We start from the raw sequence: 17,124 nt of genomic DNA, 5'->3' as shown, positions 1-17,124 counted from the left end.
CTTTTCAATTCAAATTGCTTTATATTGACATCCACTCCTGTTTATCTTCCAAAGTGAATTAAGAGAAGATATCAAAGGTCCTGCAATCCATGATATGACATGGGGGAAGTCCAACACAAACAAGCATTCCTGGCACAGCATTAGCCACACAAAAGGTGTTGAGGAGAAGCTCTACTCGAAAAGATTGGTGCTGTCACGCCATTTTATTTTTTGTTGGTCTGAATAGATCATGACAATCTATGCAGAATAAAACAACTACTATCTCATCTGGGATCCTTTTTGCAATACACATTACCTCTTTTCTTGGAATTGCTGAAGCTCACTGCCTGCATTGAGTCAGGCTTCTAAACAAAGACTCTTTAAAAAATTCTGCATCATCCATGAGAAAAATTTGGTTTCTATTTCATCAGTCATGTTGTCAGCTCCGTCTTTATTTTAGCCTAGACCTTGAAATTTGCAGTGTTCAAGCCACAGAATTGGAGGTCAAGGAAGCATACTAAAGGAAATTATTGGGCTGGGAGAGGAAAGTGATATTCCTGGAGAAGAGGTAATTTTACAATAGCAGTTACAGAGCAGTAATGTTTCTTTCTCTTTTGGAAAGTTTATTTCTGTTGTGTCTTAGAGAGCTTAAAACCTGGAAAGCCTCTTTTTGCCATTAGCAGTTCCCAAACTGCAGGAAAGTTTTTTTCATTTGTGTGACATGCAGAAGGAGAGAACTATTCTTTTGTAACTTTAAATCACCCATGCCCAAAAATCATATGAAACAAGCATTTAAAAAGAAAACAAAAGGTACTTTTTGCAAATCAGGGGAGTAAGTGTAATAACCTATGAGCACTTCATGTTGGCCAAGTGAACTGAAGAATAAAACATTAAATGGAAAGCATTTTGGACTATACCTGTGTGTCCTATCTTCAATGATAATATCTTCCTCAATAATTCACAGAAAATATCCAAACCATTTGGTTTTGTTTAAGAGATGCTATCTTGTATGTAGGTCAGCCTTTCAAATGGTTCTTTTTTCATGACTTTTCAGGAGGTGACTAAGAGGTTTTATCCTTTCACTTTATACCTAAGAGCATCATGTTCTACAGATTCATACTCTGAAAGATGCAGTGATTCATAAATAAGTGGAAAAAAATGAGAATAAAAAAATTGCTCTGTGGGATTCAAATATAAAAGTAAGAGCAAAAGCTGGCTTCTCTGCTTTCGCAACAAACTGACTACCATAATAAAAAAGAAAAGAAATAATGTCTTAGCAGCAAACTGACTACCAATATAAAAAAGAAAAGAAATAATATTGGGATGTCAGGAGGATAAAGACACTTATATAGGACTTCAGGAAAATTAATTGTATCAATTTAGCTGTGCTGAATACCTAATAATGGTGAGCAGCTGAGAGTGACTCAGCATTGCATCAAGTATGCCTATTCTCTCAGGAAGTGTTTCAATTCAGCATGAGAAGCAGACTGTAACTTCTTTGTGATTGACAATGACTAAGACACATGTAAGATGCTGGAAGATTGAGTCATTCTCCTTGCATTTCTCAAAGTGATAGCAGAAGAAATAATTCAAGGAAATAGACTAGCAAGATTCTCCGACTGAAGCAAAGCATTTTTAAGACCTGAAGTGGTTTTCTAGGATCCTACTCCCCTTTTGCTGCCCCTTTTTATTTCCAGAAGGCAATTATTTGTTCCCAGTATCCATCTCCAGAGTTTGTTCCACAGACCTGCCAGCTGTTGCTGGCCCTGCTGCCATCAGAAAAGCTTTGCCTGGTTTTGTGTTTCTGTGCACAAGGTGCCACAATTCCAGGAGCACCACTGATTCCCCAGAGTTTGTGTTTGTCCTGATAACTAATGTCACTTTTATAAAAATGGGCTTTGATTTTCTGACAACTTTTAAGCCTCTGCTGTAGCCAGATGCTGCAGACTCCTGGTTACCAGGAATTGCTCTTTGTATATATCATTGAAAGGCACAACAGAGGGAATAAAAAGCAACAATGTCCTGGTGAGAAAAAGAAAGGGCAGAAACAATCCTAGGAGACAGGAGCAAATTCCGTTCACTCTGTGAGTTTAGACTGCACACAGAGATGATCTTCCTGTGATGTCTTGGGGGACAATTCCACTCTGAGGAACACAGCAACAGATCTTTTTTAAAATTCATAATTAATTGAGGAACTATTCAAAAGTGCATGGCTGTGGTTCTGCAATGATTTTCAAATGCCATTTCATTCATATTTCTGCAAAGATCACAATGAGATGCAGGACACACCACTCACCACTATTTAATCTGAATCAATGGAGCTCTTGTTTGTAAAGAATGTAAAGTCTATCTTAATATCAAACATGCTGATAGGGGTTCTGAAAGCTGAATTTTCATGTAAAAATTTGGAAACAACATTTGAATACACTGCACTATTTATTTTATTTTCAAAAAAAAAGCATCAAGCAGTTACCAAAGTAAGTTTAAGTGAAGAAATACATAACTACTTACAAAAATGCATTATTACTTCACCCAGTCTGGTAGCCACATGAACTATGACTATACCATAGAGGAAAGACAAACATCAACAAGGATACTTTAGACTCATAAACTCTTGAATTTCAAGAAAGAATTTGATTTAAAGTGGCAACACAAGTACTAACACCAGAACATTCAGAGTTTAACTCAGATGACAGTAAGTGACCGTAAAACCACCCAGAACTTTAAAATATTAGTACTTATTCCTGCTGCCAACATTGAACATTACAACACCTACCAATCCAGACAGCTTTAATAACACTTTATCATTCCTTTAATCCCTAGGAATCCACATGTTCATGTGTTTATGTGGTGTTCCCAAGTAGTGTCCATGTTCATGTCCTAACTTCAGCCTCAAATCGCTGCTCAGATGCACATCTGTGTTATCACTAGTCAGAGGTCTCTTGTTCACAGTCACACCTACCCACTGGACAGATAGACACTGCACTAAGTTGAGGCTCTGGTGGTAAAGCAGCAATTCCTTCTTTGCTGTAAGTTGCTCCATTACAAGGAATGCAACAAAACTTATTAAAACACGTGAAACTTGGCTGAATATTTGTAGATCTCTTTCATGTCCCTCCAACCACTGAGTTTTCTTTTTACTGATGTTCCTCACTGCTAGTTATTCTGCATGCTAGTTCCCAATGTGCTGCTTTAAAGAATAGGCTCTGTTTTTCTGAATCTAAGCTTTAGATTCATAACTCTGCTAGATGAATAAAAGAACAATGAAATGAGTATTCTAGGAATTCTTTTTCGTCTGCTTTTCTCTGGCTGCTTAGTCACATCTGTTCTGTGTCCTGGATGTTCACGTGATTATTCTCTTTTCAGCATCAATATACAGTCTGTCTGTCAGAGGCTCCCCGACTGTGTTTCCTCCAGTTTCCCATCTTTTGAAGTCCAAGGACTTCCAGGGCACCTGGCTACAGAGATCTGATTAGAGGGAAACATAGGTTCCTGTAGTCCTAAAATAACCCAGTGAAGAAAAAAAGAAGCATGGCTGAAGGCCAATAAGAACTAGGTAATGTATGATTAACTGTCAGGGAGTTTTATGTTGTGTGACTGCTCTGTCTCAACTTGGGGAGATTGTCACATGCAGTCAGTACCAGCTGGTCTCTTGTTGATGTTTCTGAGAGCAGCATTTTGAAGATATTTCCAGTGAACGCTAAGGCAAAGACATTTTCCCTCATCTGGTTGCATTCTCCTTTGTCCCATTTTCACTTCCGCAGAGGTAAAACCAGGAAAAATTGGTATTCCATTCACACTGAACTGAAAATCTTTCTTGAAACACAAGGAGGTGTAACAATAAAGATTCTCCACTACTGCTGCCCAAAATCTTGTTGGCTAACAATTCTGGCCCTCTCCTAAGATCACTTCTTACTCAGGTCACTGATAGACATTCCTCAGCTGCACTGAATCATGTGAGTCACGTCTCTGTTAGCACAGCTATTCTCATTACTAGTAGTGGTGCCTGATCCTGGTGCTGTGACAAGCCACACACCCCAACTGATTTTCTATCTCTAGAGATTTTTCTAGTTGATTTTTTCTATATCTGTAACCCACATACCTTGTTTTTCATGAAAAGCAAGCCCATTTTTGTATTCCACAGAAGTAGCTCCAAGCTAATGGGCAAAGCAGGGCACTGTTGTGTACATATACATTTATTTATAACATGTAAATGCAGGCAACAGGCTCCGCAGTCAGGTCTCCAGTTCTTTTATCACATACTTGGTTTCATCCAAATATACCATCTTCAAAGGCCTTGTTCATTCCCAACCAGTGTCTGGTTTTTCAGACTATCACAAGCAGATCAGATAAATACATCCCAAGAATCACTCCAGAGAATTAGTGTGGGCAGACTGAAAGTTTAGTGCAGGTTGTATTTTCCATGTGATTTATGATGACTGGAGATTATTGAGAGACAACTAATTTTTTGCACTGTTTGCCCTACAGCACTGTTGTTTGCTATACACTGAATTTATTCCAGGTCATGAAGTGGCTCTCTAGACCTCCATGCCTTCATATGCTGAGGAGGGGTCTCTCTGGAACTCTTCATATCACTTCAGTTGATGTGAAAGGTGTCTTCATCACAATTAAAACTTCTGATTTCCTTGCCAGTGGGTCGGCAAATGGCCTGACATTTGTAACGACCATTTTGTCATGTTTGATCATTAACTGTTATAGAAGCATGAAGCTGTCATTCACTTCATTAATAAATCTTTCTTGGTGTGTTCTATGTCACATGTACTGTGCAATAATACCCGATATCTTTGAAAGGACACCAAATTTCTTTTTGTTTCTCCTTTTAAATATACATAAAAGGGAATCTTACGCAGTCTGATTTCTTCAGGTTTTGATTCTCATATGTTAAACTGCTTACAAATTCATTCTTGTATTCCCGAGGAAGTTAACTCTCCCAAACTTGTTGTTTCTAGATTCAGCACAGGAGGGTTTGAGCCATATTTTGGCCCTATCAATGAAGTCTTATTGAATGTCATTGTGATGCATATACAGTAAGATCTATACATAGAAAATATTCACCACTCACAACAATTCTGCTTCTTATTAATGTTTTGCAACAAAATATACAGGCCTGTTATGATCCCAGTATCAAAGGCACTCAGATTCTGGTAGGTGTTATTTAAAATGCTGCTTATTAGAGCTAACATTTCCAGGAGAGAATAGCATAGACAATCATAGAATCATTTAGATTGGAAAATACCTCCAAGATCATCAAGTCTAAATATTACCCAAGCACTGCCAAGTCCATCACTAAACCATAACCTTTAGCACTACATCTACATGTCTTTCAAATGCCTCCAGGAATGGTGACTCAACCTCTTCCCGGGGCACTGTTCCAGTGCTTGACAACTCTTTTGGTGAAGAAACTATCCCTACTCCCCAATATAAACTTCCCTTGCACAACTTGAAGCCATTTCCTCTCATCTTGTCACTTTTTACCTTGAAGAAAAGACCAACCCCATCTGGCTACAGCCTCCTGTCAGGTCATTGTAGAGAGTGGTAAGGTCCCCCCTGAACCTCCTTTTCCCCAGGCTGAACCCCAGCTCCCTCAGCCACTCCACATCAGACTTGTGTTCCAGACCTTTCACTAGTCCTCTTGCCCTTCTCTGGACACATTTCAGCACCTCAACATTTTTCCTTGATGAGGGACCCAGAACTGGCTGCAACACTCAAGGTGTGGCCCCACCAGTGCCAAGTAGGTTACAGTCCCTTCCCTAGTCCTGCTGGCCACGCTATTTTTCATATAAGTGGCTTATATGGCCATGCCATTGATCAAATGATCAAATTGATCAAATGACAATGTCATTGATCTTCTTGGCCACCTGGGCACACCCTGGCTCTCTTTCAGCTGGCTGTCAACCAACATCCCCAGCTTCTTGTTCCTCTGGGCATCTTCCCAGCCACTCTTTCCCCAGCTTGTAGTGCTGCATGGGGTTGTTGTGACCCAAGTGCAGGACTCAACACTTTGCCTTCTTGAACCTCAAACAATTGTCCTTGGCCCATTGATCCAGCCTGTCCAGATCCCTCTGCAGAGCCTTCCTGCCTTCCGTGTCCTTCCATCCTGCCAGCTTGCTGTCATCTGCAAACTCCCTGAGAGTGCCCTTGATCCCTGCATCCGTATTGTCAATAAAAGATATTATACAGGACAGGATCTAATACATTGAGAGACTCTGGGAACACCCTTAGTGACGAGTATTTAACTCCATTTACCACCACTCTCAGGGCTGAGACATTCAGCTACTTTTTCCCCCAGGGAAGACCACACCTATCCATGTCATGAGCAGCTAATTTCCTGCTTGAGAATTATGTAGGAGACAGTGTCAAAGACTGCTAAAATCTAGGTAGACAGCATACACCCCTGGGCTCAGAGTCTTACATCCCTTTAGATAGGAATACCCTGATAAAGAGCAATCTAAAAAAGTGATGCTCCTTCTTTCTTCACATGTGTTCATTTACAAATGTTTGGAGTATCCACAGGTCTGAGTTTCTACTGTTTGATCTCTTTGGGGAGGGCGGGGGGCGGGGGGAAGGGGGAAGTAATTTCATATCCTCAGATTCTGCAGTATTGGCTAACAAAAAAAAAAAATAAAGCAAATAGCTTATTAAGTCTTTGGGAATAACTTCCTAAGTAAAAAATAACTTTCTTCTTCCTTTATTAAAGAAAATAATGTAATGTAGGACCTGAAAATTAGACAAGTATATAATCTGTAATATCACATTTCACAATAATGTCTCTTCTTCATAGGCTCCAAATAAATTGCAATGCATAAAAAGTTACCAGGAAATGGAAAAATTATCTGCAGGTCGTGGTTAGAAGCTCAAGCAAAGATGTTCTCATGGTTCTGATTCCAAATATGAGGCTGCAAATGTCAGCCCTAGGTCTTGTATAAGCTCTGGACTAGAGTGAATTGATAGAGGTGTTAAATCAGATAATAAGGACAAAATGTAAATGGTTTGAGTAGCCATGCCAAGTTGATGATAGGGAATAAAAACACAATTTAGGAAAAGATTGTATCATTTCAGGAATGACACAATACTCACAAACAGTGAAAAACCCATTCATACAAGTGAGAAAATATTCAGAAAGGTTTTAATCTGTGCCATTAAAACCATAAGTAAACTTGCGCCAGCAACAGAAGGAATGCCCTGGGCAGTGCAGGAGTTAAAATATTCACATTGCAAAACAGTGAGTGCAACATTTGGTAAAGAACATGGACACTAGCAGGAAATGGCAGACAAGGAGTACTTGCAAAAAAAACCTGAAATATCTCAGCCTTGTCTGTACTTACTGAAGATTGTGTAGCATCATGGATCATTATCTGCCTCCTTTTCAGTTAAAAAAAAAAAAAAAAAAGAAAGAGTAAATACAAATTTACAATTACATTCCAAGTAACCCTGCACAAGAGAGACAGCAGTTAAACAAAAGCCCTGTTCCCTGAGTCACTGAGGGTGATGCTGGTAGCCTAGAGAAAACACACGACTACGTGACACCCATGCAGCCCTTGGAGATACACTGCAAGGAACTCAGTCAATGAGTGCAAGAAACATTCACCATAAGCTGACAGAAAACATTTACAGAAACAAAATAGGGCTGTGGGCCTTACCAGAAGGCAAAGCAGCTGCCAAAGGATGGTGAGAAAAATGAGAAGTAACTAAAACACAGTAATGTCTTTTTGATCAGAGATATGCATAATTCACCCTTTTGTCCTCCCTCACTATCTTTCCCAGAATTCCAGATACAGCACACCACTTTCCTTCTTCACCCACATTCTGTGCTTTTTCTCATACTGACCTCACAAAAGCACTTCTTTTGCTTTCTCTGGCAGAGATATTTTCTGTCCTACACTCTGTTACTGTACAGAAATGAAGTCCTGATATATATAGGTTGAATCCTGTTTTAACAGAAGAGTTGTTGATGCCTCTTCTTGGGCATGCCCTGACAGAAAACAGGTGGATTTAATCTAACTCAAATCCTTTTTTCAGCAGCCCATGATCAAAGCACAGACCTGAATAATTTTTGGGGATGGGAAAAATAAAATCCAAGAATCCTTCTTTTTCAAAGTTTACAAATAAAATTATGTTCGGACTGAAACAACTACTGGATGAGAGAAAAGTTTATGAATGTTATTAGACATTAAAAATGCAATAGTAGAATGCAAACATGATATAACCCCAGGCCTGTGACCATAATAAGCTATTCTGGCACCCAAAACAACAAGGCATCAACCTTTTACATCTATAACTGTATATACAAATATATATGAATTCTTGTCTCTAATCCTTCTCTGTCCAGAGTCTTGATTGCTCGTGAGAAATCTATCAGTTACTGTGTATACAGTATGAGGATAGGCAATTACCATGGCAGTTTGTCCATCAGACACACAAAGCTACATATCCTGAGCAATTATCTATATTAGTCTGTGACCAGCAGCCTCCCCTGATGTGGGGTGGGTACAGTGAGACAGTCATTCTGGGGAGGTTTCCTGACAGAACCCCTCTACCCCTGCATCCTGACAGCAACCTCCTTTTCCATCCCTCATTTCCCTCCTTCCAGCAAAGCTAGGAAAAAGGACTATCTTCCTGTGGTATGAGCACAGGTGGCATGGCAAAGCCAACTGCAGGGAAGAAGAGGGAGGTTGACAGTGTGTACTCACATATGTGCATCTGCACTCTCCATGGGGTTACTGCTGGCAGACAGCAGACCTTGAAGATCAGAGGGCAACACAAGATTTATTTTTGTCATTTTCTGCTGTGCATTTGTCTCTCATCTCTGCAAACCATGAACTTCAGCCATAACAGAACTGCAGACAACCCTATGGTGAAGCATGGATGCTGGATAGCAGAGTATAGCAACTACCAAAATACATCAAAAAGGGATGTGGAGAAGGACACAGTGATGGTCTCTGTGAGAGGCCTAGTTCTGATAAGTTGAGAGTACTTTCTTGTGCCTGTATTTTTCCATTTTCAAAAAATATCATTAGAATAGTATTAATTTTTCGGACTGGTGAGGGGAAAAGTCTCAAAAAATTCTTTCCAATTCATTTTGTCTTCTGTCTTGTCTGATAAAAGGAGACTTTCACAAGGTTGCCACCTTCTTTTTCTTCCATTACAAAGTGAATTTGTGGTAGCATTCAATTCAGTAAAAACACATTTAAGAGACCTGCTGAAGAGAATGATCAGCATTTGTGTGTTTGGCTCACAGGATAGTTTTGCCACAATCTACTCATGTTCTGACAACAAACCAGGGAGTCAAATTTATTATGCAATTCCTTTCTTCTCCTACAATTAATTCTTAAAGACTTCAGTCACAAGCAATTATGGATCATTTCCCTGTGAAAAACTTGTTTTATTTGTCCCTGATAAAGCTATATTTTTTTCACTGCACCAGCTGATTGTGCTTTTTATTATAATGAGACACAGCAAAGCCTTGTCAGCCCAGCCACAGCCTGGCACACTGTGTGATGTCAGGCAGGAGAGCTGGAGAAACCCAGTTAATGCGCCGAAGTTCAATAGTTCTTCACAGAAAATGTGCTAACCTGTTGCTTCCAGTGCCTTGAGAGACATGGCTTGTATAGAGTTAGGACGGGACAGTAGACAGAAGTCAAAAAATTCTTCTGAGAAACAAGAGCTAGACTTACTTCCAATATACTTAAGGGTAATTTTAAATGTCCCTATCACCAAATACAAAAAATGCAACAGAAATGTCCCTATCACCAAACTAAAATACAACAGAAATTTCAGACTTTCACTGTCAGTGATAGGCACAGCTGACAGTCTTTTAAGCAGGCCTTGCCACTCAATTTTCTGAATATACAACTTCCTTTCACATCATATGTGAAGCAGAAATTTAAATCAAGTAAATTCTATTAAAGAAAGAGCCCATTTGTTCAAATGATCTAGTTATCCTAATGTCTATTCAGTATAAGTCTTGTAGAAATTTTAAAGTGCTATCCAAAGATTGTCTTCTGAAAATCACCACAATTATATAAGAGAGTGGTCTATTTGCAAAATAATTACAGTTTTGAAAAAAGAAGATATAAGAGAGATATGTATCTCCCCCATATCATCACTGATCAAGCTTAGGATGCCTATCCTCTCATATATTTTTTCAGTGATTTTTTTTTTCCATTTTGCTGTTGATGTGAGTGATGTATTATAAGAATGTTGTTACAAATCATATTGGAAAGTATTTTCTGCTACTTTTGTGAAGAAGGTGGCTGGTATTTCAAATGCAGCTCTAAATACTGGAGAAAACAGTGTCAAGAATTCCTGGATTCACTTTACTTCACTGTTCTCCACATACAAAGGGATTTAATTCTTAGTAGGCCTGGATGAAGCAGCTGATGGAGCTTACAGTGCTGCAGATGAAGGGAAGGTTGTTAGTGGAAATAAGGAGGGAAGGTGAAACTGAATCCCTTTCTCTTTGCCATCTGAGGCATTTGTGATCTTGTTGGCCACAGCTCTTGATATGGAATACTAGAAAGCACCTTGTCTGCGTTTTTTCCTCTCCTCTCTGTCACTTTTATTAAAGTCATGCTGAAAGCTATAGGAAACAAAGAGACGTTCCATTTCAGGGATGGGGGTGGAATCTCCAGGGTTTTTTGCATGTGACCATGACAGATGGGAAATTCTTCCAAGGGAAGTCTGCACAAGCGGCAGCCAAGTACTCCATGTGTAAATGCACTTGGCAAATACAGCACAAAAAAATACCTTGGCCTCCTTCTTGAGAACTGCCTTATTTTGTACTTCTCCAAGCACATGACATATCTCTTTATTTTGAGAATATCTCGTGGCAAGCCCAGGTTTTACAGTCTGAGCAGCACAGGGTGCACCTGAGTCCCACAGGTCCCTGACTGCAGACTAGCACTGACCGACAGAGTTGATTCCCCAATTCCATACCCAGTCCAGGAGAAACATGGAAATATGTTGAAGTTTATATTATATATAATAGATTTGGTTTTTTATTATTAATTTTCTGAAACATGGTTTAAACAGGTTCAAGACCTGAGTATACATACTCTTATTTCCCACAAAGTCTAAAACATTAGTTCCAGTGCCTCTGGTTTTATTCTTATTCATAACATAACCAGACACAGGGATCTTGATGACTTCTTGATAAGCTCAAATTGTATTCACCACTGATCAGCCAAATTTCAGAGAGGATAAAAAAACTGTTGCCTAGTTTAAGGCCATGTCCTGTCACCATGTACTGTCACAAAGAAAATGCAGTACCATAGTTTCACCTGAGATTCTGATGTCTGCATTGCTCAAGCATGAGGATTTTCTTTCTCCAAATACCAGTCCTGGAGTAATTAGTGGTTTTCTTCTCATCTCCTAGTTGCCATTACAATGGCCAAGTCATCTTCTTCACGCTGTATTTGCTCTCTTCCTCCTACTGTTTTTTCATGAAAGGGACCCTCTCCTGTCACATCCAAGTTATGAAGATAGAAAGACATCAGATAGATTTCATCTCCAGCTTCATAGTTTTCAGCCTGACTTCAGAGTTGGATGCTTCATGTTTTCTATCTGTTTTTCCTCCACTTTTGCCAGAGAAAAAGAAATATTCATCTCAAAGTCATACTTTGACAGTCAGCACAGCCGTAATCTGTGGGCAGCCAAAGGTAAAGCAAAAGGCAGCCCTTACTGGTTACAATCATTAAATAATGACAGGAAAAGTTTTAGAAAAATCTGAATTTGTGCACTAAGGTAATTCTTTAATCTGATTCTGAGCAGGAGGTCAGTAATCCAGTTTTAATTAGACAGACATACTTCTCTTCACAGAAGTATGCTTTACCTTTTATCTCTGGGTTAGATGCATGAAAATGTTTTTAGCTATGTCTCATGTAAATTTGTTTTATTGTGATTCTTCCACTCAAAATAATTGCATTGGCACCTAGCAAATGCAAAAGAGGATATGCTGAAAAAGTTGGATGGAACATGAAAAACTAGTATTTTGCATCCAATTTCCCATAATAGCTCCAAGAGTAGGCCAAGGAATAATGTCCAAAAAAACCACCATAACTTACAGAAAGTGCGAGACATTTTGACAAGATGTCTATTTTGGTAATAAAACAGAACGAGAATATTTCTATTAAAAGATATCCCATGTAACATTGCTTCAAGGGAAAATAATCTACTTAAATTTTCAATATTTTTTTGAAAAACAGGTTTGCATCCTTGCCTTGGTGAGAAATCCTAATGGTGGGAAATTTCTTTTCAGTGGTTACAGTATATTGCATAAAAAACTAAGCATGGCCATTCTGGACAAAATAAAACATATGTAAGCCCCAGCTATTGTTCTGACAGTGGTCAAGAGCAGATACTGAGGGAAAAATTTAAGAATAGAGGGAACATTCAGGACTTTATCTTAAGAATATTCTCTCATTTTTTTCCAGTTTACTACTCAAGAATTTCCTGAAAGAGAAGCTGTGTCTTTGTGTTTAACACTTTTCAGGTATTTTTATCCCATGGATGCGTCCAATTGCTTTTGTAGTCCAGCAGCTGAATTTTGAACTGGTAATTATATCAAAACTGATCCAGGGGAAATATCAAAACCCTGTTCATATAAACAAAACTAAAAAGAAAGTATCGAAGAAAGTAAAACACATGGGCTTCTTCTACAAAATACATATATTAACTGAAACGAAAATTCAAAAATTAGTATCAGAGATACTGGAAGAGAAAATTTTATAGGACAGTTCTAATGATCAGTATAGTAGTTCCTTATCCACCCTCAGATAATATTAGCAGACCATATTCTCCAAAAGAGAAACTCTTTTGTAAGGTGCAATCACATAAGAGATGTGGTTCTAATTACCAAGAAACAGAAAGATGTCAATTTCACATCTTGCCTGAAAAACAGCACATAGAGTAATTATACTGAGATAATTATTTATTATGGACTCAGCACTCTGACACCTACTGATTCACCCACATAATTTTTATTGTAATGCCCACATTCTCGTTTGAGATGCCAATTGACAAGCTTGATTTCAGCTTCATTAAGGCAATGGAAATGTTTAAGATAACTTTAAAGTAGTATACAGCAGAATTTGTGATTTAATCAAGCTTGGGATTTAGTCAGAGAGTTCCCAAAATAAGTAAGGGTAGTAATTAAGCTCTACCTCACCATATCCTTATTCCCTGGTACTTAGCAATAGCAAGGTTCCAGGAAGCAAGACCCACTGGGATGTGGTGGTGCTTCCAAAACTTTGCTTGGTTCTGGGTAACTGATTTGCTTGTCCACATTTCCTGTCCTTTTTTATTTTGAAAGATATGTCAAGACCAAAGCCCTGGAGGACATGGCTGCAGATCTGGCACTGATTCCTGGAATAGCCACTGGTGCACAAATGAAGGAAAATAGGGACTAGTCAGGAAATTAGAGCTGTTTTTATTAGGACTTTATTCAATACACCAAGCAGTTCTTCTCATATGGATTTAATTACAAACTCAGAAGTAATTGAGGGAAAGTGTTAGACTTTGTTTCTTTACTGCATATCTAGGAAACAACCAGATACCTCAGGAAAGTTAGTTATTATTGGTGCATAGGGTTAGCAGAGTTTTGCTCATGCTCCAAAACACCAGATGCATGCAATTGTTAAGTGAATGTCTACAAGCGTATTTACAATGCAGGATTACAATACCCCTCCTGCAAGTAGATTTGAAATTTACATTCAGCAAATGAAAAATCTATGGAAAACTTATACTGAAATTTATTAAGCAAACAGACTGCCACTCCCATTGTAAACTGGAATTAGTACTACCAAGTTTTATATATTTGTACAATTCAGTCAGAAATTCCCTGGGCTCCCTCTCAGCAGAATGAACAGGAAACAGCAAAACATAGTGTGGTTTAACTCATGCCAGGATGGAGACCTACACAAAAGACATTAGGCTCAGACAGCTACGGGTGTTATCTCCACCAGTGATCAATGTGTAAATTGAAGTAATCTTCCTGTAAGAGCCTGTATTGAATAGTGTTTTCTATTCACATGCACTTTTGTGTATCTAAAAAAAAGTTGTTATTATTAACTTGGATTGTGTTCTAAATAGCTTTGATGCAAAATAACTTTTCTAGTCCACACAGATTTCACTAGGCTTCTTTTGCAAATCCATTAAGTAGACAATATGTATTTTTAAGGGCCAGGAATGTTTTCCTTCCCAGATCATGGAAAGAAAACAATGTTTTGCTGACTTTGGAGAATATAACATTCAGGAAAATCTTTATGTCTATATTGAAGAGGAATAAAAAAATAAGATAACCTTGGAATTTAACCATATTACTACAGAAAGGATGCAACAACTCACAGGCCGATACTTGGGAAGGACAAACATCCTTGTATGTGTGAGGATACATGTGAGGGTTAAACCTAACTCGTTGTATCTTGGCTACTTCATTCACAAAATACATTTCCTTTTCTCTGAGATAAGAACAACTTTCTTCCTTCTGTTATTCTCTAATGGTAATATTTGTCAATACTCTGTGCCCTTGTGATTATTCATTGCTAGAACAGAAAAAGATTGATAGAACCAGAAAATTTAGTGTAGCACAACTTTTTGGAGATTAATTTATTAAGGAATACAGACACTCAACAAAGCAAATTACCATTTGTTTCTGTCATTATTATTACAAATTAATATTTAGTAGAATTTAATGAGCAATTATTTACACTCAGCATATTTGGGCCTAGGCCAAGGTTCAAGCTGCAGTAGCTCCCAGGTGTCACTCTGAGATTTGACAAGCACATTATCTGATGTAGAATATGCTGTAGAATGGCTGCGGTCATGCTGCTATTCAGCACTCTTCAAGCTCAGATTCATCCACATGCTTTGAATTACACAAAAGTGAAAAGGTGACATATAAAACAGATTTCACGTTTGGCAAGTGAATTTTGATGATTGAAACTAGTAACTCTGGTAGATTGTTGGGAAAGGACGAAGGTGGAGATCAGGATGCCCAAACTAGACAAACATTTCTAACTAGGCTTGTTCTAATTAGTCTGTAAGATACTGAAAAAATATTGTATGCCTGCACAGAGCAAATGGAGAGGTAAATTTAAAACGTGTTAGTACTAATTATCAAGTAAGATTCTTAACCAAGTCACATCTTTAGCAATTCTATGCTTTCTGTCTACATACTTCTTCTGTATTCCCAAGTCAGTTAATTTAAGAATGTTTATGAAGCCTATATCCATTGTTTAAAACATCAGGAACTTGTTTTGAGTCCAAACTGTTCTACTGGCATATTATGATCAGAGTCATGATTTTATTAAATTATTATTAAAAAAAGAAAATCCACTTTAGCAATATCTTGTTATGAAGTTTGAAACGAAAACTACTCTCTCCACTTGTAAAATATCTAGTTAAACAATTTAAGTAACAAATCAAAAAAATTTAAGGTAGTTGCCTTTTATATCAGGAAACAAACATAGGATTTATTTCGCTGTCTTTACATGCCTATCGTGTAGGCATGAATGTATGAAAAATTGTTCCCGGGCTCCCTTCAAGAGATAAAAACACATTAAGAGTGATTTAGGTCATCATGTCTAAAATAAATCTTAAGATGAACCATCTCACCTGCAGACATTGTAGACCTCTGATTGTAATGACCCCAACACAAATCCCTTCATCCAGCCACCACTGACCCAGAGCAAACTGTGCACTTGTGTCCCTTATTTTGTCTCTCAGTTCCACATTCCCCCTCTTATAAGGGGACTGCATCACTTAGGCTCCCACTCAGAACCTGAGATAAGGGTTATGACAGACTCCTTTGTAAAGTCCACTCATTACAAAGAAACTCAGAACAGAAAAGAATCCAGTCCTTGTATCATCCATATAATCAAATAATATCTTTGTATTTAATGCTTGTAAAAACAGCAATGTGTTTTTAACATTGTAATTGCACAACAGATACATTAGAAGGCTCTGAGTTTCTTCCAGTGACCTTTTTTTGCCTACAGTGTTACTTACATATTCATAATGATCTTTAACCGAGTATTTTGCTCTTTCAATGACTTACTAATGTAAATGAAAAATCTGAGCTTCTCTCTTAACCTCATTCCATTTTTTAGGGTTGCCTGCATTGCAGGCTTTCAGCTTTTATTCAGAGTTTGTTAAAATTGATGTTTACCTAATATACCAGCAAATGAAGTACCAAAAAAAATTCAAACCACTTTGGAAACTATTTACCCTGACATTAGATTCAGCCTTTGCAAAAGATCCAGTCCTCAAATAACTGGGGAGAAGGATATAAAAATTAATTACATGGAAAAGTCATCCAAAAGCTATTAATTCATCCCTTTTCCGGAAATATCCCAGATGCACAAAGAAAACCACATCTCTGTAGCAATTCAGGAAAAAAAGACCAACAAGCCACCAAACCAATAAGCATAGAAATCAATGCATACAGCCCATTTTTCTTGCACAGTGTGCTGTACTTTATACTACCTGAGAGCTACATTTAGTACCCAGTAGAAATATCAAAACCAGTTCACAAGACCTTTGAGATTCACAGTAGCTGGATGTGGCCAGCTTGTTTCAAATTAGATTAGTCCAACATAATTTTCTATTCATGTTATGTAGTTATTTGAGGTGGAAGGCTATCAGCTCAGGGTAGGCAAACAAGACTCCAAGTTTCAGCCCTTGCTCTTCAAAAGAACATGTGCAACTTCTGTCCTTTTGCCCATGTGTCATTGCTACACCCAGCTTCTAAATATCACACCAAGTGACGTTAGTGAATGTGTAAACATGCAGTAACTTTGGGAATATTAAAGCAGCCCCAGCCCACCATCCCAGGGAAATCTGTCTGTCTGTGACCAAATTGGTATGTATCATTTCCTGAGCTCCATGCTGGCAGCCAGCCAGCAGAGTGTGTACATCGAAATTAGAATAGATTGGGAGACAGGACTTTGTTCCAAATTGATCTGCATGACGATAGCAACTTTGAAGGCAGCTCCACATTTTTAAAAGTTCGTTGTGTATACCTATAAAGGAGAGGGGAGCAACATTTAAGAAAATAACAGGAAGGAAATCTAATGCCAGGAGATATACTTTTTTTGTTATTTCTATTTTATTTTTTACAGCATTATT

This window comes from Sylvia atricapilla, chromosome 5 (assembly GCF_009819655.1).
Source record: "Sylvia atricapilla isolate bSylAtr1 chromosome 5, bSylAtr1.pri, whole genome shotgun sequence".
Taxonomy (NCBI): domain Eukaryota; kingdom Metazoa; phylum Chordata; class Aves; order Passeriformes; family Sylviidae; genus Sylvia; species Sylvia atricapilla.
Note: the sequence above shows the minus strand (reverse complement) of the source record.